General features: G+C 46.8%; 1 protein-coding gene across 1 annotated transcript in view; it reads right to left on the reverse strand.

Moving 5' to 3' along the window:
* Positions 1-1,811: 1,811 nt before the first annotated feature.
* Positions 1,812-21,524, reverse strand: part of LOC117062409 (translation initiation factor IF-2-like) — a 31,795-nt gene continuing 12,082 nt past the window's right edge. The window contains exon 2 of the mRNA XM_033175893.1: positions 1,812-2,116. The gene's annotated coding sequence lies outside the window, so the exon portion shown is untranslated. The remainder of the gene's footprint in view (positions 2,117-21,524) is intronic.

Below are 21,524 nucleotides of genomic sequence, written 5' to 3' on the forward strand. Positions count from 1 at the left end.
GGGCCCGTAATCCCAGCTACTCAGGAGGCTGAGGCACGAGAATTGCTTGAACCTGGGAGGTGAAGGTTGCAGTGAGCTGAGATCGTACCACTGCACCCCAGCCTGGGCAACAAAGCAAAACCCAAAACTCAAAATTCAAAAAAAAAAAAAAAAGAGAAGAAAAATAAATTGAAGTGCTGAAGGAACAAACTTGCTGTACCTACCACGCCTCTCAACTCTCAAGAGACCCACAGGTACTTCACCCTTGGTAATTCAACTGTGTGGTCATGGAGTATCGGGTCCCTGCCAGAATGGCCTTCAGGCCTGGAAGGTGGCCTTACTGCAGGTGCCTCTTTTTTTCTTTTTTTTGGGGATGCCAGATAGGTTTTTGTTCTCTTCCACCAGCGTCAAAACACAAAGCTTTAGGGCCCTAGTGTTTTCAGGTTCTCAGACAAAGAAGCATCACCCCAAGATTAAGAGCATCTGTCTTTGGCATGAATCTTGGGCCAGGGTATGTGAAGAGCAACACAGGGATGAAGATGGTCTTACACTTCCCCCAAATAATGGTTGCAACTGGTGGGGTGTGGTAGCTCAAGCCTGTAATCCCAGCACTTTGAGACTGAGACGGGCGGATCACGAGGTCAGGAGATCAAGAACCTCCTGGCTAACACGGCGAAACCCCGTCTCTACTAAAACATACAAAAACAAAAAAACTAGCCGGGCGTGGTGGCGGGCGACTGTAGTTCCAGCTACTCGAGAGGCTGAGGCAGGAGAAAGGTGTGAAACTGTGAGGCGCAGCTTGCAGCGAGCTCAGATCGCGCCACTGCACTCCAGCCTGGGTCACAGAGTGAGACTCCATCTCAAAAAAAAAAAAAAAAAAAAAAAAAAAATAATGGCTGTGGCCAGGGGCGGTGGCTCATGCCTGTAATCCCAGGACTTTGGGAGGCTGAGGCGGGTGGATCACAAGATCAGGAGATCGAGACCATCCTGGTGAACACGGTGAAACCCCGTCTCTACTAAAAATACAAAAAAATTAGCTGGGCGCGGTGGTGGGTGCCTGTAGTCCCAGGTTCTAGGGAGGCTGAGGCAGGAGAATGGCGTGAACCTGGGAGGCGGAGCTTGCAGTGAGCGGAGATCGCGCCACTGCACTCCAACCTGGGCGACAGAGCGAGACTCTGTCTCAAAAAATAAATAAATAAATAAAAATAAATAATAATAATAAATAATAATAATAATGGTTGCAACCATTGAAGCTGAACATATGCTCTTTTTCAGGAGGTCAATCAAAGGGAGTGGCGTGGAAAGAGAGGAACTATACCAGGGGAATAGTGTACAAAGCTCAGGAACTACTTTGTGTCTTCAATGGCTTGAGGAGTTTCCAATCTAGAACCACGGTCCCCTTTGTTAGGATCAGCATACACTGGCTGAAGATGTTTGCTAGGATGGCTCCCCAGGTCATGACAACACATTGTCTCTGTTTCTGGAGAGGCAATTATATTAGTTGTTTGGGAGAGAGGGTTTGTTAAGTTACTGTTTTTTTTTTTTTTCTTTTTAAAAAATATTCTATTCCAGTCTGTTGCTTGCTTGCTTGCTTGCTTGCTTTATTTATTTATTTATTTATTTTAGAAACAAGGTCTGGCTCTTTCACCCAGGTTGGAGTGCAATGGTGCGATCATGGCCCACTGCAGCCTTGACAACCCAGGCTCAAGTGATCCTCCCATCTCAGCACCCCAAGTAGCTGGGGCTATAGGCATGCACCACCACACCCAGCTATTTGTTCTGTTTTTGTTTTGTTAGAGACAAGGTTTCGCCACGTTGCCCAAACTGGTCTCAAACTCCTGGGCTGAAGTGATCCTACCTCCTCGGCCTCTCAAAGTGCTGGAGTTATAAGCATGCGCCACCGCACCCAGCCATAAGTTACTGTTTCAAAGAGAATTTCAGAATGTGGTGGCTTAAAGAACAAAAGCTGATTTCTCTCTCACACAGCAACTGAGATGAGCGTCTAGGTCGGCAGGTAGCTCTGCTCTTGAAGTCACTGAGGGGTCAGGTTTCTTCTTCTTGTAGCTCTTTCTTCTTCATCTTCCTGGTTGAGCCTGGATCGTTGCCTTATTCAGGTTTCCACAGCAGGGAAGAGACCCTGATGAGAACATGCAGTTCAGTTAAGGGCCTCATCTCACTGCCACTCTCTTGCCAATCGTGAGGACTTAGTACTTGGCCATACCTTACCCAAAGATTGCCCAGGACATGCAGCCTTGCTATAACTGCTTCCTCACTCAGGAAGAAAGGGAGAGTGGATTTGGGAGGCATCTAGATATCCAACCTCACGGTGGCAGTGAAGTCAACTGATATTCAGAACTGTGAGGCTAAGTTCAAGGAATATACATTGAACTAAAAGCCCCTTTAGGATAAACACTGATGAGAAGTTCATCTTTAGGCTGAGTGTGATGGCCCATGCCTGTATTCTAGCACTCTGGGAGGCCTGAGATGGGAGGATCTCTTGAGCCCAGGAGTTCGAGACGAACCTGGGCAATACAGTGAGACCCTGTTTCTAAAAACAAACAAAAAAAATTAGCCGGGCGTGGTGACGAGTGCCTGTAGTCCCAGCTACTTGGGAGGCTGAGGCAGGAGAATGGCGTGAACCCGGGAGGCGGAGCTTGCAGTAAGCAGAGATTGCGACACTGCACTCCAGCCTGGGTAACAGAGCGAGACTCCCTCTCAAAAAAAGAGAAAGATTCAGGGGCAATTATCTGGACACTATCCAGCCTAGATTAGCCAGTCTGACAAAGGGCTTCTCAAACTGGCTTGAATGAATGAGAGGAAAGATCTCTGCCTATCTTGAGAGCCACCCCTTCCTTTCTGTTTGCCCCTGGGTCCACGGCCTTGTGTAATAATATTGAAATCCATGTGTAACATTGTGCGACACCCAGTTTGAGTTGCCCATGAAGGTTGTACAAGGGTTTAGGAGGTATTAGTTATCTAATGTTATGTGATAAATTACCCCAAAACTTAATGACTTAAGACAATAGTTACTGTCTTAGTTCCTGTGGTTAGGAATCTGGGTGCAGCTTAGCTGGTTGCCCCTGGCTTAGGGTCTCTCACAAGGCTGCAATCATCACTAGGCTGATGGGGCGGGGTCTGCCTCCAGGCTCACTCACGTGGCTGTTGGCAGGCCTCAGGTCCACTCTGATTGCTGGCCAGAGACGTCAGTTCCTTTCTGCATAGGCCTCTCTAAAAAGCAGCTCACGACATGGCAGCTGGCTCCCCTCAGAGTAAGCCAAGAAGAGAGCAACAGATATGCCCAAGATGGAAGCCACAGGCTTTTGTAACCAAATCTTGGAAGTGATATCCCATCCCTTTTGCTGTATTTTATTCGTTAGAAGTGAGTCACTAGGTCCAGTCCCCACTCAAGGGGAGGTGATTACACAAGAAGTCACTGGGGTCACCTTACAGGCTGCCTACCACAGGAAGCCCCAGAGATGTGATGCCAACAAGGGGTTTGCCATTTGTCAGTTCTAAGAGATGCCAGGAGAGAGGAAAGAGATATCTATCAAAGTCAAGAACTTGAGGCCAGCGGTAGGGAGCTCCACTGGGGTGGAGAGGCTAGATGGAAAAGGAACCAGGCTGGGTGTGGTGGCTCACACCTGTAATTCCAGCACTTTGGGAGGACAAGGCAGGAGAATCACTTGAGGCTAGGAGTTTGAGACCAGCCCGGGCAACATAGGGAGACCCTGTCTCTACAAAAAATACAAAAATTAGCTGGGTGTGATAGTGCGCAACTGTAGTCCCAGCTACTTGGGAGGTTGAGGTGGGAGGATCACCTGAACCTAGCAGGTTCATGATCAGGCCACTGGACTCCAGCCTGGACAACAGAGTGAGACCCTGTCTCAAAAAGAAAAAAAAAAAGGAGGAACAAAAGAATGAGTGAGAGCCAATAATGGATGACCTGAGATGGGAAAAGGTATAAATGATTCATAAGGCACCAAGGAAGCAATCCTGGGAAGCCTGCTCATTACACCCCACTGCTCTCTTATGCTTATGGGGGCAGCATCTTGAAGCATGAAGCTGGGCACAACCGAAGCAGGTGGATGGTGGTACAATTCAACAAGACAGGAAATAAAGAGGGTCATTGGTTTGCTCTGGGAGAAATTGATTTTGTGGTACCTGTGGAATGTTCAGGTGGAGAGGTCCTCTGGGCAATTGGAAAAGGATGGGAGATCTAGAGAGGACCTACAGGTGCAGGGTTTGGAACACAAACACTTAGACTGCAGCACAGAGGCAGGAGCAGAGCATTAAGGGAGACTGAGGCACACTCAGTTCCATAGGGCAACTACTGCTGAAAATGGCTCTAGGACATTTACCATTCTTCTTTAAGACCTGTCATGAGCCTGCTACCCTAAATTGTGTTTAAGTTTTCCTTGAACTCAATCGCTTTATTTATTTACTTTTTTTGAGACAAAGTCTGGCTCTTATCACCCAGGCTGGAGTACAGCAGCGTGATCTCAGCTCACTGCAACCTCCACCTCCTCAGCGCAAGCCATCCTCCCACCTCAGTCTCCTGAGTAGCTGGGATTACAGGCATTCACCACCACGCCTGGCTAATTGTTTAGTTGAGACAGGGTTTCACCATGTTGCACAGGATGGTCTTGAACTCCTGAGCTCAGGAGTTCACCTGCCTCGACCTCCCGAAGTGCTGGGATTACAGGTGTGAGCCACCATATCCGGCCCTGGTTAATTTTTAAAAGAATTTTTATTTGGGCCGGGCGCGGTGGCTCAAGCCTGTAATCCCAGCACTTTGGGAGGCCGAGACGGGTGGATCACGAGGTCAGCAGATCGAGACCATCCTGGCTAATATGGTGAAACCCCGTCTCTACTAAAAAATACAAAAAACTAGCCGGGCGAGATGGCGGGCGCCTGTAGTCCCAGCTACTTGGGAGGCTGAGGCAGGAGAATGGCGTGAACCCGGGAGGCGGAGCTTGCAGTGAGCTGTGATCCGGCCACTGCACTCCAGCCTGGGCGGCAGAGCGAGACTCCGCCTCAAAAAAAAAAAAAAAAAAAAAGAATTTTTATTTGTACAGATGAAGGTATCATTATGTTGCCCAGGCTGGTCTCAAATTCCTGGGCTCAAGCCATCCTCAGCCTCTGAGTAGCTGGGACTAAGGTGCATTCCATCATGTCTGGCTCTTTCCTTGGTTTTTTTTTTTTTTTTTTAAGACAGAGTCTCACTCATCACCCAGGCTGTAGTGGTGCCATCTGGGGTCACTGCAACCTCTGTCTCCCAGGTTCAAGCGATTCTCCTGCTTCAGTCTCCCAAGTAGCTGGGACTACAGGCATGTGCCATCACGCCCAGCTACTTTTTGTATTTTTTGTAGAGAGGGGGTTTCACCATGTTGGCCAGGCTGGTCTTGAACTCCTGACCTCAGGTGATCTGCCCACCTAAGACTCCCAAAGTGCTGGCATCACAGTTGTGAGCTACTGCGCCTGGCTCTTTCCTTGTTTTTTTTTTTTTTAATAACCTTGACAGTTTTGAGGAGTACTGATCAAGTATTTTGTAGAATGTCCCTCTATTGGGATTTGTCTGATGTTTTTCTCATAATCAGACTGGGGTTGTGAGATTTTAGGGGGAAGACCACAGAGGTAAAGTGCCATTCTTATCACATCATATCAAGGGTACATGTGATCAACATGACTGATCATTGTTGATGATGACCTTGATCAACTGACTGGGGTAGTTTCCCAGGTTTCTCCACTGTAAAGTCACTCTTCCCCCTACCTTTCCATACTATATTCGTGTGTGTGTGTGTTTTGAGAGAGGGTCTCACTCTGTCACTCAAGCTAGAGTACAGTGACACAGTCATGGCTCACTGCAGCTTCAACCTCAAAGGCTCAGGTGATCCTCCCGCCTCAGCCTCCCAAGTAGCGTGGGCAACAGCCTCGTCCCACCATGCCTGGCTAATTTTTAAATTATTTGTAGGGATGGCCGGGCGCGGTGGCTCAAGCCTGTAATCCCAGCACTTTGGGAGGCCGAGACGGGCGGATCACGAGGTCAGGAGATCGAGACCATCCTGGCTAATATGGTGAAACCCTGTCTCTACTTAAAAATACAAAAACTAGCCGGGCAACGAGGCGGGCGCCTGTAGTCCCAGCTACTCGGGAGGCTGAGGCAGGAGAATGGCGTAAACCCGGGAGGCGGAGCTTGCAGTGAGCTGAGATCCCGCCACTGCACTCCAGCCTGGGTGGCAGAGCAAGACTCCGTCTCAAAAAAAAAAAAAAAAAAAAAAATTATTTGTAGGGATGAGGTCTCCCCATGTTGCCCAGGTTGGTCTTGAACTCCTGGGCTCCTGTCTCAGCCTCCCAAAGTGTTGGGATTTCAGGAGTAAGCCATAAGGAATCCTCTCGCCTCAGCCTCCCAAAGTGTTGGGATTATAGGAGTAAGCCACTACACCTGGCCTATACTGTATTCTTTGGAAGGAAGTCATTATGAGCAATCTACACTTCAGGAGTATGGAGTTATGATCCTTCATAACCTCCTTCAGGGTGGAATATGTACATCAATGATTTGGAATTATTCTGCATGGAGATTTGTCTTTTCTTCCCATTTATTTATTTAGTCTTTCTTTTTTCTGTAAGTATAGACTTCTGGATATTTACTTTCTGCTTTGGCTTACAACGCAAGACTACTTTGTTATTCAAATTGCTCTAGCTTTGGCCATATGAAGCTTTTTCGGTTGGTTCCTCTGTGGCTTTGACATTTCCCAATCATTGTTTTATTTGTTTGTCTGTTTGAACATTTCCTTACTTTTGGGCACTATAAGACACTCTAAGTTCATCTTGTATATTTCCTACTCTAGTCCTAGATTTAGTTTATTTCTCCAAGGAGCCCTGGTTCCTTTTATTGGAGGATTGTATTAAAGCCAAGATCCAGGTGCTCAGTGCATGCAACTCAACTGTATTTTCTTTTCTTTCTCTTTTCTTCTCCTCTTCTCTTCTCTTCTCTTTTTTTTGAGATGGAGTTTCACTTTGTCTCCCAGTCTGGAGTGCAGTGGTGCAATCTCAGCTCACTGCAACCTCTGCTTCCCGGGTTCAAGCGATACTCCTCCCTTAGCCTCCCAAGTATCTGGGAGGCACCCGCCACCAAGTCTGGCTAATTTTTTGTATTTCGGTAGAGGAGGGGTTTCACCATGTTGGTCAAGCTGGTCTTGAATTCCTGACCTCAGGTGATCCGCCCACCTAAGCCTCCCAAAGTGCTGGGATTACAGGCATAAGCCACCATTTCCAGCCTCAACTGTATTTTCTTTTCTTTTTTCTTTTTTTGTTTTTGAGACAGAGTCTCACTCTGTTGCGCAGGCTAGAGTGCAGTGGTATGATCTCAGCTCACTGCAACCTCTGACTCCTGGGTTCAAGCAATTCTTCTGCCTCAGTCTCCTAGAGTAGCTGGAATTACAGGTGCCCGTCACCACGCATGGCTACTTTTTGTATTTTTAGTAGAGACAGGATTTCACCATGTTGGCCAAGCTGGTCTCAAACTCTTGACCTCAGGTGATCAACCTGCCTTGGCCTCCCAAAGTGCTAGGATATTACAGGCATGAGCCACCATGCCTGGCCTAATTTTTTTTTTTTTTTTTTGAGGCGGAATTTTGCTCTTGTCCCCAAGGCTGGAGTGCAATGGCGCGATCTCAGCTCACTGCAACCTCCACCTCCCGGATTGAAGCGATTCTCCTGCCTTATCGCCTGAGTAGCTGGGATTACAGGCATGTGCCACCACACTCGGCTCGTTTTTTGTATTTTTAGTAGAGATGGAGTTTCACCATGTTGGCCTGGCCAATCTTGACTTCCTGACCTTAGGTGATCCACCTGCCATGGCCTCCCAAAGTGCTGGGATTACAGGCATGAGCCTAATTATTTATTTATTTATTTAATTTTTTGAGATGGAATTTCACTCGTCCCCAAGGCTGAAGTACAATGGCGTGATCTTGGCTCACTGCAACCTCCACCTCCCGGGTTCAAGCGATTCTTCTGCCTCAGCCTCCTGAGTACCTGGAATTACAGGCATGCGCCACCATGCCCGGCTTATTTTTGTATTTTTAGTAGAGACAGGGTTTCTCCACCTTGGTCAGGCTGGTCTCAAACTCCTGACCTCAGGTGATCTGCCTCCCTCGGCCTCCCAAAGTGCTGGGTTTACAGGCGTGAGCCACCACACCTGGCCAATTTTTTTATTTTTTATAGAGACAGGGTCTCGCTATGTTGCCCATGCTGGTCTTGAACTCCTGGGCTTAAGTATTCCTCCCTTCATGGCCTTTCAAAGTGTTGTGATGACAGGCGTGAGCCGCCACAGCTGGCAGATACTCCATTTTCATGCTTATTTCCTGACCCAAGGTAAAGCATACTATACTTTTGCACACGCCTACTTTTGTTTCTATTTTGGTTTCCTAACTTCTTTGCATACTTTAATAGTCATTCATCTGTAGGGATGAGGTCTCCCTATGTTGCCCAGGTCTTTGCTTTCTCTATATATTCAAAGCTGCTTAAACAGGCGTTGGCTGAACTGTGTGCAGGGCTTGTCACCACTAGATTCCTCAATAGTTCCAAGTCTAGACCTAAGTTCCTGTCGGTGAGCCATTTCCTTCTTTCCTAATGCAGGGTATTGCCATTTTGTACAATAAAACTATATAACAGTTGCCTTGGGTTTATAAGCCTGTGAACATTAGAATTCTGTAAAACCACTGTTGGGGAAGGAGAAAAGGAGTAACCTGGACACCTATGGAACTGAGATGGGTTGGGACCTTTAGCAGAAAAGCTTGAGTTTCGTGAAGATGTATCCATTTTCTGTGCTTAATAAAAAGCCTAGATCCAAGGAAAACGGAGCAGTATTTCTGGTATTTTTTATAATTTATCTCTACTCTTGCCAACCTAAAGTCCAAGTGTGGTCAAAAATCCCTTTCCCTTTACTTTAACAAATATAGACTGAGCTTTTACAGAAACAGCTTTTAAAATAAACACTGGGCTGGGAGTGGCGGCTCACGCCGGTAATCCCAGCACTTTGGGAGGCTGAGGTGAGATCACGAGGTCAGGAGACTGAAACCATCCTGGCTAACACGGTGAAATCCCATCTCTACTAAAAATACAAAAAATTAGCTGGGCGTGGTGGTGGGCGCCTGTAGTCCCAGCCACACGGGAGGCTGAGGCAAGAGAATGGCGTGGACCCGGGAGGCAGAGTTTGCAGTGAGCCGAGATCACGCCACTGCACTACAGCCTGGGTGACATGACAAGACTTTGTCTCAAATAACATAACATAACATAACGTTACGTAACATAACATAACATAACATAAACACTGAAGTGGCTGGGCACGGTAGTTCACGCCTGTAATCCAGCACTTTGGGAGGCTGAGGTGGGTGAATCATGAGGTCAGGAGTTCGAGACCAGCCTGTCCAACATGGTGAAACTCCAACTCTACTAAAAATACAAAAATTAGCCAAGTGTGGTGGTGCACACCTGTAATCCCAGCTACTCAGAAGGCTGAGGCAGGAAAATCGCTTGAACCCAGGAGGCAGAGGTTGCAGTAAGCCAAGATCATACCACTGCACTCCAGCCTGGGAGAGAGAGCGAGACTCCATCTCAAAAAAATAAAACATAAAATATAAAATACAAAAATAAACTCAGAAGTTGCATGCAGTGGCACATGCCTACAATCCCACCTACTCAGGAAGCGAAGTGGGAGGATTGTTTGAGCCCAGGAGTTCAAGACCAGCTTGGACAGCATAGACACCATCTCAAAAAATAAATAGGCTGGGCACACTGGCTCACGCCTGTATTCCCAGCACTTTGGGAGGCTGAGGTGGGCAGATCACCTGAGGTCAGGAGTTTGAGACCAGCCTGGCTAACATGGGGAAATCCTGTCTCTACTAAAAATACAAAAATTAGCCAGATGTGGTGGTGGGCACCTGTAATCCCAGCTACTCAGGAGGCTGAGGCAGGAGAACTGCTTGAACCCAGGACGCAGAGGTTGCAGTGAGCCGAGATCGCACCAATGCACTCCAGCCTGGGCACGACAGAGTGAGACTCTGTCTCAAAAAATAAAATAAAATAAAATAAACACAGGCATACATATCCAAAGAAAAATATAAAAGTTTAGGCCAGGCATAGTGGGTCAATGCCTGTAATCCCAGCGCTTTGGGAGGTCAAGGCAGGATGATCGCTTGAGACTAAGAGCTTGATATAAGCCTGGGCAACATAGTGGGAACCTCATCTCTATAAAAAATAAAAAAAAAATTGGCCGGGCGCGGTGGCTCAAGCCTGTAATCCCAGCACTTTGGGAGGCCGAGACGGGCGGATCACAAGGTCAGGAGATCGAGACCATCCTGGCTAACACGGTGAAACCCCGTCTCTACTAAAAAATACAAAAAACTAGCCGGGCGAGGTGGTGGGCGCCTGTAGTCCCAGCTACTCGGGAGGCTGAGGCAGGAGAATGGCGTGAACCCGGGAGGTGGAGCTTGCAGTGAGCTGAGATCCGGCCACTGCACTCTAGCCTGGGCGACAGAGCGAGACTCCCTCTCAAAAAAAAAAAAAAATAAAATAAAATAAAAAAAAAAAAAAAAAAAAAAAATAAAAAAATAAAAATAAATTAACCAGGCATGGTGGTGCATGCCTGTAGTCCCAGCTACTCAGGAGGCTGAGGTGGGAGGATCACTTGATCCCAGAAGTCTGAGGATGCAGTGATTTAAGATTGCAGTGCTGTACTCCAGTCTGGGCAACAGTGAGACCCTGTTTCAAAAAAAAAAAAAAAGAGGCTGAGTTTATGCCTGTAATCCCAGCACTTTGGGAGGAGGCTGAGGCAGGCAGATCACTTGAGGTCAAGAGTTTGAGACCAGCTTGGCCAACATGGCGAACCCCCATCTCTATTAAAAATACAAAAATTAGCTGGATATTGTGGTGGGCGCCTATAATCCCAGCTACTCAGGAGGCTGAGGCAGAATAACTGCTTGAATCCTGGAGGTGTAGGTTGCAGTGAGTCTCCAGCTTGTGCCCCTGCACTCCAGCCTGGGTGATGAAGTGAGACTCTATCTCAAAATAAACAAACAAAAAACCGCACACACATAATAAGAAAGAAAAATATTTTAAAAGTATATATATTTTTATAAGCGTCATATAAAGTGAGCTAACAAAGCACAATTTTCTTGTCCTTAGATAACTCTGATTTGCCCAGTTTTCATACTGCAGACTTGGGATTCTTCTTCTTTTTTTTTTTTTTTGAGGCACAGTCCACTCCATCGCCCAGGTTGGGGTGCAGTGGCGCGATCTCGGCTCACTGCAACTTCTGCCTCCCAGGTTCAAAGGATTCTCCTGCCTCAGCCTCCCAAGTAGGTGGGACCACAGGTGCACACCGGCATGCCTGGCTAATTTTTATATTTTTAGTAAAGATGGGGTTTCACTATGGTGACCAGGCTGGTCTTGAACTCCTGACCTCAGGTGATCCACCCACCTTGGCCTCCCAGAGTGCTAGGATTACAGGCATGAGCCACCACGCGCAGCCTAGACTTGAGATTCTTTTTTTTTTTTTTTTTTGAGGCGGAGTCTCGCTCTGTCGCCCGGACTGGAGTGCAGTGGCCGGATCTCAGCTCACTGCAAGCTCCGTCTCCCAGGTTTACGCCATTCTCCTGCCTCAGCCTCCCGAGTAGCTGGGACTACAGGCGCCCACCACCTCGCCCGGCTAGTTTTTGTATTTTTAGTAGAGACGGGGTTTCACCGTGTTAGCCAGGATGGTCTCGATCTCCTGACCTCGTGATCCGCCCGTCTCGGCCTTCCAAAGTGCTGGGATTACAGGCTTGAGCCACCGCGCCCGGCCTAGACTTGAGATTCTTTAAGCTCTCATGTCTGTCTCAATTTGAGGTGGCACGGGGGGCCAGCATTGCTGGGTTTCATGGGAGTCTGAAATCCTTCCAGGGCTTTCCTAGGTGTGAGCCCGCTTGCCTCTCAGGCCATCCTGGGAGGCGTGGCAGTCCTGCACTTCCCTGGCCCTTTCGATTTTCCCTCATTCCTGGCTCACTGACTCCAGCACTCTGGACTTCAGGACAAGTGGGTCTAGTTTTCCAAACGTCCTTCCTGGTGTTTGTCTCTCTCTGTCCTGGAGGTTCTATCCTTTTCTCTGTTCTAGGTGGCTGGCCAAAGCCTACTTCTGAGGGTCTTGATAAGCCTGGTTATACTATTCCATGGAGCTGGGTCTCTTGCTAGGTTTAGATGTAGCCTCACGATTGGCCAGGAGGCTTTAACATGGAGTCTGTCCCTTCTTCACTTGGAGTCTACCCCTTTTCCTGGGTGAAGTCGTTGCCCTTTCTTCCCAGCACCTCCTAGTGGTCCTCTCTGGAAGTTTTTTGTTTTGTTTAAGTTCCAAGGATATTTGTCAAACTGAAAAGGCTGACCTACCCACCCCAATGATTGTTGAATCCTTTCTCAGTCCCAACCTGAACAGGGACCAGGTATCCCAAGTAATGCTCATTTCATTCCCCTCACACTCCCTCCAACCACAACAGGTTTTGCAGAATAAATCACTACAGTTTAATATCCAAAAAGTACCTTAAACATGTAACAAGGGGCTTGCTAACACAAAGATGAAATGGGGTTTCCCCTGCATGGGTAACCAGAAACACTAGCCTCTCCTATGCCAGTTGGTTATTTAGCAAGTTAGCAATTTAAGGCAGAGTGAACATTTTTATAGGGGATGCCATGGGGACTGATTTAAATTAAGTGGCAATATTACTTGTAGACCTTGCATTTTCTTTTCTTTTTTTTTTTTTTTTTTTGAGACGGAGTCTCGCTGTGTCACCCAGGCTGGAGTGCAGTGGCCGGATCTCAGATCACTGCAAGCTCCGCCTCTCGGGTTTACCGCCATTCTCCTGCCTCAGCCTCCCGAGTAGCTGGGACTACAGGCGCCCGCCACCTCGCCCGGCTAGCTTTTTGTATTTTTTAGTAGAGACGGGGTTTCACCGTGTTAGCCAGGATGGTCTCGAACTCCTGACCTTGTGATCCGCCCGTCTCGGCCTCCCAAAGTGCTGGGATTACAGGCTTGAGCCACCGCGCCCGGCCAGACCTTGCATTTTCACAGTCTGGGAGAATTGATGGATGGTTTGATTGGTGCCATTAAAATTGGAGTTTTCTCAAGGGTCCTATAAGTAGAGGATGTCTCATAATGTTTATATAGAAAATAAATGTCATTCTTGAGTTGGTGACTAGGCTGAAAGCACAAAGAACTATAAATTGAAAGTCTTAACTAATGCCAAATCAATAGAAGTTATATACAATTTCTCCCTTTCCATAAGTATCTGTTGCTATTGAGGTAGACCACTGGTACAGTGGTTGAGTGTTTTCTAATCCCTTGACATGGTCTAAATTAAATACACACTGTTATCTAGAGGAGAAAATATCTTCTTGGCATCATCAAAGGAAACTTGGTAAGCTTATTTTCTTCTTTCTTTGGAGATTTACACTGACATTTGCTCTAATTGTCCTTGCAGTTTCATCTATCACAATAGAAGCTAGTGAAAGGGGATAAAAAGCTTCTCAGTGTCCTTTGCTATAAAGATTTTTGTTTGTGATTACTTTCCTCTGGAAAGGAAAAACCTACTTGGAAGACATAGAGTACTAGCAAATGTTAAGCAGAGGGTAACATTCCTGCAGTCAGAGGAAGGTTCTCTTCTGGGGAGAGGACCTGCTGCTGCTTGGCCACACGGCAGCATGGAGTTACAGCACTGGAAGTGGAATCTCGAAAAACTGGGAAAGCTCCAGTGGGCACTCATCTCATCATTTTTGGCTGAGCCATAGGTTCTTTTTTCAAACGCAGGCCTGAGACAGGCTTACACCAACCTAATTGCATCTTCTCCAAACCACTTTCAAAAACTGCCAATCATCAAGTTGAGGTTGATCTCTAGTACAAAAATAAAAACAAAGAAAAAAGAAAAAAAAAAAAACCCCTCCCAATCTTCCAGATTGCTATACTTCTTAAGTTTCCACAGAAAATATTATTATAATTATTATTATTTTTTTTTTGAGACGGAGTTTCACTCTTGTTGCCCAGGCTGGAGTGCAGTGGTGTGATCTCAGCTCACTGTAACCTCTGCCTCCCAGGTTCAAGCGATTCTCCTGCCTCAGCCTCCCAAGTAGCTGGGATTACAGGCACGCATCACCATGCCCAGCTAATTTTGTATTTTTAGTAGAGATGGGGTTTCATCATGTTGCTGCAGCTGGTCTCAAACTCCTAACCTCAAGTGATCCACCCACCTTGGCCTCCCAAAATGCTGGGGTTACAAGGTGTGAACCACCGTGCCCGGCATAATTTTTGCAACCTGTGAGAACATGTATCTCAGAGTAAACTGAGGCAAATGCCTGAGTTGTTTTTGTTTTTTGTTTTTTTTTTTACATAGGTAATGAGATCACACACACCAGAACTGGATCATTTTATCTCCAGTTAAGAACTGGAGAAAAAGTATTTTAAATCCTGCACTTTGGAGAAAAATGCAATTACTGTTGAAGAGTATATCAATTATTAAGTGTGGAGTCAATGCTATTTTGGTTGCATCTACAATGAGAAGATCATTTCCAGGAATGCCATACACTTCACTTCAGTCAAACCCAGTCCCAGTCTTTCCTCTAAGGCATAAATAGCAGCACTGAACATAGTGGGAGGAGGGCTAGGATTGCGGGGTTGGGAAATAGATTGTTAGAGGGACAGAAGGGTAGGAACAGCAGGTGTTTTTGAAAGCTAGCTCCTAAACTAGTTAATTTTGGCTCATTAATGTTGGTAAAGGGAGCTCTCCTCCTTGTAGAATGGATAGAACACAGTGGGGAACGTTCATTCAGTTTGAAAGTGTCTTTGATTTTTCTTCTGAGCAGAATCCTTGCCCAGCTGTTTGAATTTGTCCTGTGATGTGATAAGGGTCAGAGTGGGGGCATCCCCCTCTCTCTGCCTGGCTCTCCCACTTCCTTCCTGTCTGGGCTCAAGGCTTGCTTTGCTGGAAAGCTTCTTCCCCTGATCTCCAGCACCCAATCAAACAGTTGGGTATGAGAGATGTCAATCTACCCTCAGGGCAACAGCCTTCTACATTTTTTTCCCCCATATTTTCTATAGTTCCTAAGCCAAGACACTACAGGAAAGAAGCAGTTATTTTGTTCCATGACAGCGTCATTGAGATAAAATTCACAATTTGCCCATTTGAAGTGTTCAATTCAATAGTGGACAGTTCTTTTCTTGTAGGTCCTGGTCTGCTTTCACATTTTCTCCTTCCACCAGGGACAGAATGGGTGAAGGCGGGGACCCAGACATGATGGGAGCTGATCTCAAGAACTTTTCTGACTAAAGCATCTGCTAGGTAAGGAATAATAGGGGTACTCACTGACCCAGGATTGGGGCCTGCTAAATGAGGATTTCTGCTGTGCTTTCTTTTTCTTTTTCTGAGACAGAGTCTTGCTCTGTCACCCAGGCTGGAGAGCAGTGGTGCCATTTCAGCTTACTGCAACCTCTGCCTTCTGGGTTCAAGCAATTCTCCTGCCTCACCCTCCCGAGTAGCTGGGATTATAGGCCTGTGCCACCATGCTCAGCTAATTTTTGTATTTTTAGTAGAGATGGGGTTCCACCATGTTAGCCAGGCTGATCTTGAACTCCTGGCCTCAAGTGATCCACCCCCCCCTTGGCCCCCCAAAGTGCTGGGATTACAGGCATGAGCCACTGTGCCCAGCTCTGCAGTGCTTTTAAACACGGGAAGCTGGCAGACACGGCAGGTATGGGGGGAAAGCAGTGCCAAGACCTTCTCTACCAGAATGCTAACCATTTAAGAAAACTGACGTGGTTTTTCAGAAAAAGCCTAGATTTCCTAAGCTGGTCAATTCCAGCCTCACTATATAGTATACATTAATACAGCCAGTTCAGCAGTCAGAGAACAGCATTTAAATCAGCAGTAGTATTTATTTATTCCTTTATTTGACTTTTTTTTCTTTTTTCTTTTTTTTTGCGACAGTCTAACTGTATTGCCCAGACTAAAGTGCAGTGGTATGATCACGGCTCACTGCAGCCTCAACCTCCCAGGCTTAATTGAACCTTCCACCTCAGCCTCCCAAGTAGCCAGGATTACAGGCTCATGCCATCACACCTGGCTAATTTTTGCATTTTTTAGTAGAAACAGGGTTTTGCCATGTTGCCCATACTGGTCTCAAACACCTGGGTTCAAGCAAGCCACCAACCTTGGCCTCCCAAAGTGCTGAGATTACAGGTGTGAGCCACCATACCCGGCCAACAAATAGGTACTGAGCTTCTACAAGGAGTCAGGCAGCGTTCCAGGAACTGGGAGTATTGGTGTGAACCGACCCCAGAGTCCTTGCTCTCAAAGGAAGTGAACAGTATCTTTTGGGAGACAGATGATAAATGACAGGTGAGGCCGGGTGCAGTAGCTTGAACCTGTAATCCTAGCACTTTGGGAGGCTGAGGGAGGTGGATCTCTTGAGGTCAGGAGTTCAAGACCAGCTTGGTGAAACCCCGTTTCTACTAAAAATACAAAAATTCACTGGGCTTGGTGGCAGACGCCTGTAGTCTCAGCTACTTGAGGGAGGCTGAGGCAAGGGAGTTGCTAGAACCCGGGAGGTGGAGGTTGCAGTGAGCCAAGATGGTGCCACTGCACTCCATCCTGGGCAACACAGCGAGACTCCATCTCAACAACAACAACAACAACAAAAACAAGTAACAGGTGAATAAGCAAGGTGATTTTTAAAAAATAGACTTTATTTTTTAGAGCAGTTTTAGGTTCACAGCGAAATCAAAAGGAAGGTACAGAGATGTATAACTCCTTTCCCCCAACAAATAAATGTTGTATAGTATATATGTTGCATATATATAATATATACAACATAAATATATATTATATGCATTTAATTTATAATTGTAATAATTTATAATATATAATTATATATAATATGTATATAATATAATACATACAACATACAAGATAAACAAAATTAGCAGGGCATAGTGTCACATGCCTGTAGTCCCAGATGCTCAGGGGGCTGAGGTGGGAGGATCACTTGAGCCCAGGAGGTCGAGGCTGCAGTGAGCCGAGATGGTGCCACTGCACTCCAGCCTGGGTGGCAAAGCAAGACTGTCTCAAAGAAAAAGAAAAAAATAAGTCTATAGTTCATATATAGGGTTCACTTTTGGTGTTGGAGATTCTGTGGGTTTGGACAAGTTAGATTTTTAAAAATAGGGTAAGGGAAAGAAAAAAATAGGTTTATATGCTAGAAGTGTGTGGCTGGAGAAAGACTCTCTAAGGAATTGACATCTGAACCGAGACTTGACTGACAAGAAGGAATGAGTCACCTAATGCTCTGGGACAATGTGTTCGTGCTCTAGGCAGAGGGAACAGCAGATGCCAAGCCTGGCCCAGGTGTAACTCAGAAGACGGGATGCAGGAACCAGCAAGAATGGGCCACAGGAAAAAGAGGTAATCTGGTAGAATGCTACACGCTCAGACTTTTTCTTAACTAGGTTTCTTTCTTTTTTTTTTTTCTGAGACAGACTCTCACCCCATTGCTCAGGCCGGAAGGTAGCATTGAGATCTCAACCCACTGCAACCTCTGTCACTGCAACTTCTGCCTCCTGGGCTCAAGTCATCACCCCACCTCAGCCTCTGGAGTAGCTGGGACTACAGGTGCGCGCCCCCATGCTTGGCTAATTTTTTTTTTTTTTTTTTTTTTTTTTTTTTGAGACGGAGTCTTGCTCTGTCACCCAGGCTGGAGTGCAGTGGCCGGCTCTTAGCTCACTGCAAGCTCCGCCTCCCGGGTTCACGCCATTCTCCTGTCTCAGCCTCCCGAGTAGCTGGGACTACAGGCGCCAGCCTCATCGCCCGGCTAGTTTTTTTTTGTATTTTTTAGTAGAGATGGGGTTTCACCGTATTAGCCAGGATGGTCTCGATCTCCTGACCTCGTGATCCGCCCATCTCGGCCTCCCAAAGTGCTGGGATTACAGGCTTGAGCCACCGCGCCCGGCCGCTTGGCTAATTTTTTAAGTTTTCTGTAGAAATGGGGTCTCACTATATTGCTCAGGCTGGTGTTGAACTTCTGGGCTCAAGCAATCCTCCTACCTCAGCCTCCCAAAGTGTTGGGATTACAGGTGTGAGCCACGACACCTGACCTAGTTTTCTTTCTTTTTTTTTCTTTCATTGAAAACATAATCTTTTAGGCCCGGTGCGGTGGCTCAAGCCTGTAATCCCAACTTTGGGAGGCCGAGACGGGCGGATCACGAGGTAGGAGATCGAGACCATCCTGGCTAACACGTGCAACCCCATCTCTACTAAAAATACAAAACTAGCCGGCGAGGTGGCGGGCGCCTGTATCCCAGCTACTCAGGAGGCTGAGGCAGGAGAAATGGCGTAAACCTGGAGACGAGCTTGCAGTGAGCTGAGATCCGGCCACTGCACTCCAGTCCGGGCGACAAGCTAGACTCCGCCTCAAAAAAAAAAAAAAAAAAAAAAACATAATCTTTTCATACAGTTAAAAAAAGAAAGGTTTATAATAACCACAAAAGATAGGTCTCATGTCTAACCTAATATTCCTAGTCCCTCGACCAAGAAATAACCACTCATAACTATTTTATGTATCTTTTTCAGAAATCTTATTCTCAGCCAAGCACAGTGGCTCACGCCTGTAATCCCAACACTTTGGGAGGCTGAGGTGGGAGGACTGCATGAGGCCAGGAGTTTGAGACCAGCCTGGGCAACATAGTGAGACCCTATCTCTATAAAAAAAAAAAAAAAAAAGACATTAGCTGGGTGTGGTCATGCATGCCTATAGTCTCAGCTACTTGGGAGGCTGAGGAGGGAGGATTGCTTGAGCTTAGGAGGTCAAGGCCACAGTAAGCTGTGATTGTGCCACTGTACTATAGCCTGGGAGACAGAGCAAGACCATCAGCAGTGGCTCACGCCTGCAGTCCCAGCACTGGGAGGTTGAGGTGGGAAGACTGCTTGAGCCCAGGAGCTGGCAACTAACCTGAGCAACATAGTGAGACCTTGTCTCTACAAAAAATTAAAACATTAGCCAGGCGTGATCATGCATGCTACCCCAGCTACTCAGGAGGCTGAAGAGAGAGGAAGCCACTTGAGCCTAGGAGTTCGAGGTTACAGTGAGCTATAATTGCACCACTGTACTCCAGTTCAGGAGATAGAGTGAGACCTTGTCTCAAAAAAATAAAACAGGCCAGGCGCAGTGGCTCACACCTGTAATCCCAGCACTTTGGGAAGTCAAGACGGCCGGATCACTCGAGGTCAGGAGTTTCAGACCAGCCTGGCCAACATGGTGAAACCCATCACTACTAAATTTACAAAAATTAGCTGGGTGTGGTGGTCTGTGCCTGTAGTCCCAGCTACTTGGGAGGCTAAGGCACAAGAATCACTTGAACCCGGGAGATGGAGGTTGTAGTAAGCCAAGATCACGCCACTGTACTCCAGCCTGGAAAACAGAGCAAGACTCCGTATCAAAAGAGAATACTAAATAAATAAATAAAAGTAAGTCAATTAGTCTCCAATCCCTTACTCCCCGCCTACACCTCTCTATTTTCAGATCCAATCTGAAGGAACTATGGAATCACAATCGGCATTCGAAAATAAGCTTAAATGAAGTCCAAGGTGCTAAAATTTTATTTTTACTTAAAAAATATATTATATATAATATTTGAGACAGGGTCTCACTCTGTTGCCCATGCTGGAGTGCAGTGACATGACCATGGCTCATTGCAGCCTCGACCTCCTGGGCTCAAGTGATCCTCCCACCTCAGCATCCTGAGTGGCTGGGATCACAGGCATTGAGTACCACCACACGCAGATAATTTTTTAAAAACTATTTTTAGTAGAGACAGGGTCTTACTATGGTGCCCAGGCTGGTCTTGAACTCCTGGGTTCAAACAATTCTCCTGCCTCAGCCTCCCAAAGATCTAGGATTACAGGCGTGAGCCACTATACTGGGCTTTACTTTTTTATTACGGACAATTTCAAATATACATAAAAGTGGAGAGATTAATAAAATGAACCCCATTATCCAGCTTGAATAATTATCAATTTGAGGGGGCTGGGTGCGATGGCTCATGCCTGTAATCCTAGCACTTTGGGAGGCCGAGACAGACAGATCATTTGAGGTGAAGAGTTTGAGGCACCTGAAATCCCAGCTACTTGGGATGCTAAGGCAGGCGAATCACTTGAACCTGGGAGATGGAAGCTGCAGTGAGCTGAGATCATGCCATTGTACTCCAACCTGGGCAACAGAGCAAGATTCCATCTCAAAAAAAAAAAACTTATCAATTCGTGGCCAATCTCGTTTCATCTATATTTGCACCCACTTGCCCTTGCTCTTGGTTGTTCTGAAGTACATATCAGACATTATATGATCTTCTCTTAAATATTTCATGATATGAAAGTGGCTTTTGGAAGACTAATTATCTTGTATAATGATCAGCATTCTAGATTTATCTGATTGCTTCCTCTGGCATCACCTAACTGGTTCCTCCCTCCAGGGAGGTGCTTAGTGCTTGGTAGAGAGGAGAGGTGGTGCTGAGCCAGCATGGGAGGCAAGACAGCCTGCACAGTCTGTGGGTTTCAGTATTGGTTCTGGCACTTACTAGTTAGCTTTGGGACCTTAGGCGAGTCATCTCATCTCTCTTTTTATTTTTTTTGAGGTGGAGTCTCGCTCTGTCTCCCAGGCTGGAATGCGGTGGCGTGATCTCGGCTCACTGCAAGCTCCACCTCCCAGCCTCAAGCGATTCTCCTGCGTCAGCCTCCCGAGTAGCTGGGACTACAGGAGCCCACCACCATGCTGGGCTAACGTTTTGTATTTTTAGTAGAGATGGGGTTTCACCGTGTTAGCCAGGATGGTCTTGATCTCCTGACCTCGTGATCCACCCACCTCAGCCTCCCAAAGTGTGATTCACCTTGGAGGTGAATTACAGGTGTGAGTAATTACAGGTGAGGATTACAGGTGTGAGTCACCACGCCCGACCCCATCTCATCTCTTGAAGCCTCATTTCTTCATCTGTACAATGGGAGTAATAATAACAGTGTTTTTGTGGGCAGCAGAGTGCATGGTGCCTCCTAGAAGGGCTTAGCCATCGTATGGAGCAAGGTCCTCAGAGTGGTGATGGGGAGAAGGGTCATCCCAGTTCAACAGGGCAGCATGACTGGAGTGACGCTGGGGTGAAGATTACAAAGAGAGGCTGTTCCTATAATGGCACCACAAATGTTTTTGCTGTTTTTTTTTTTTTTTTTTTTTTTTTTTTTTGAGACGGAGTCTGGCTCTGTCTCCCAGGCTGGAGTGCAGTGGCCGGATCTCAGCTCACTGCAAGCTCCGCCTCCCGGCTTTACGCCATTCTCCTACCTCAGCCTCCGGAGTAGCTGGGACTACAGGCGCCAGCCACCTCGCCCGGCTAGTTTTTGTATCTTTTAGTAGAGACAGGGTTTCACCGTGTTAGCCAGGATGGTCTCGCTCTCCTGACCTTGTGATCCGCCCGTCTCGGCCTCCCAAAGTGC

The sequence above is a fragment of the Trachypithecus francoisi genome, unplaced genomic scaffold (genome assembly GCF_009764315.1).
Source record: "Trachypithecus francoisi isolate TF-2019V2 unplaced genomic scaffold, Tfra_2.0 Lachesis_group17, whole genome shotgun sequence".
Classification (NCBI taxonomy): Eukaryota; Metazoa; Chordata; class Mammalia; order Primates; family Cercopithecidae; genus Trachypithecus; species Trachypithecus francoisi.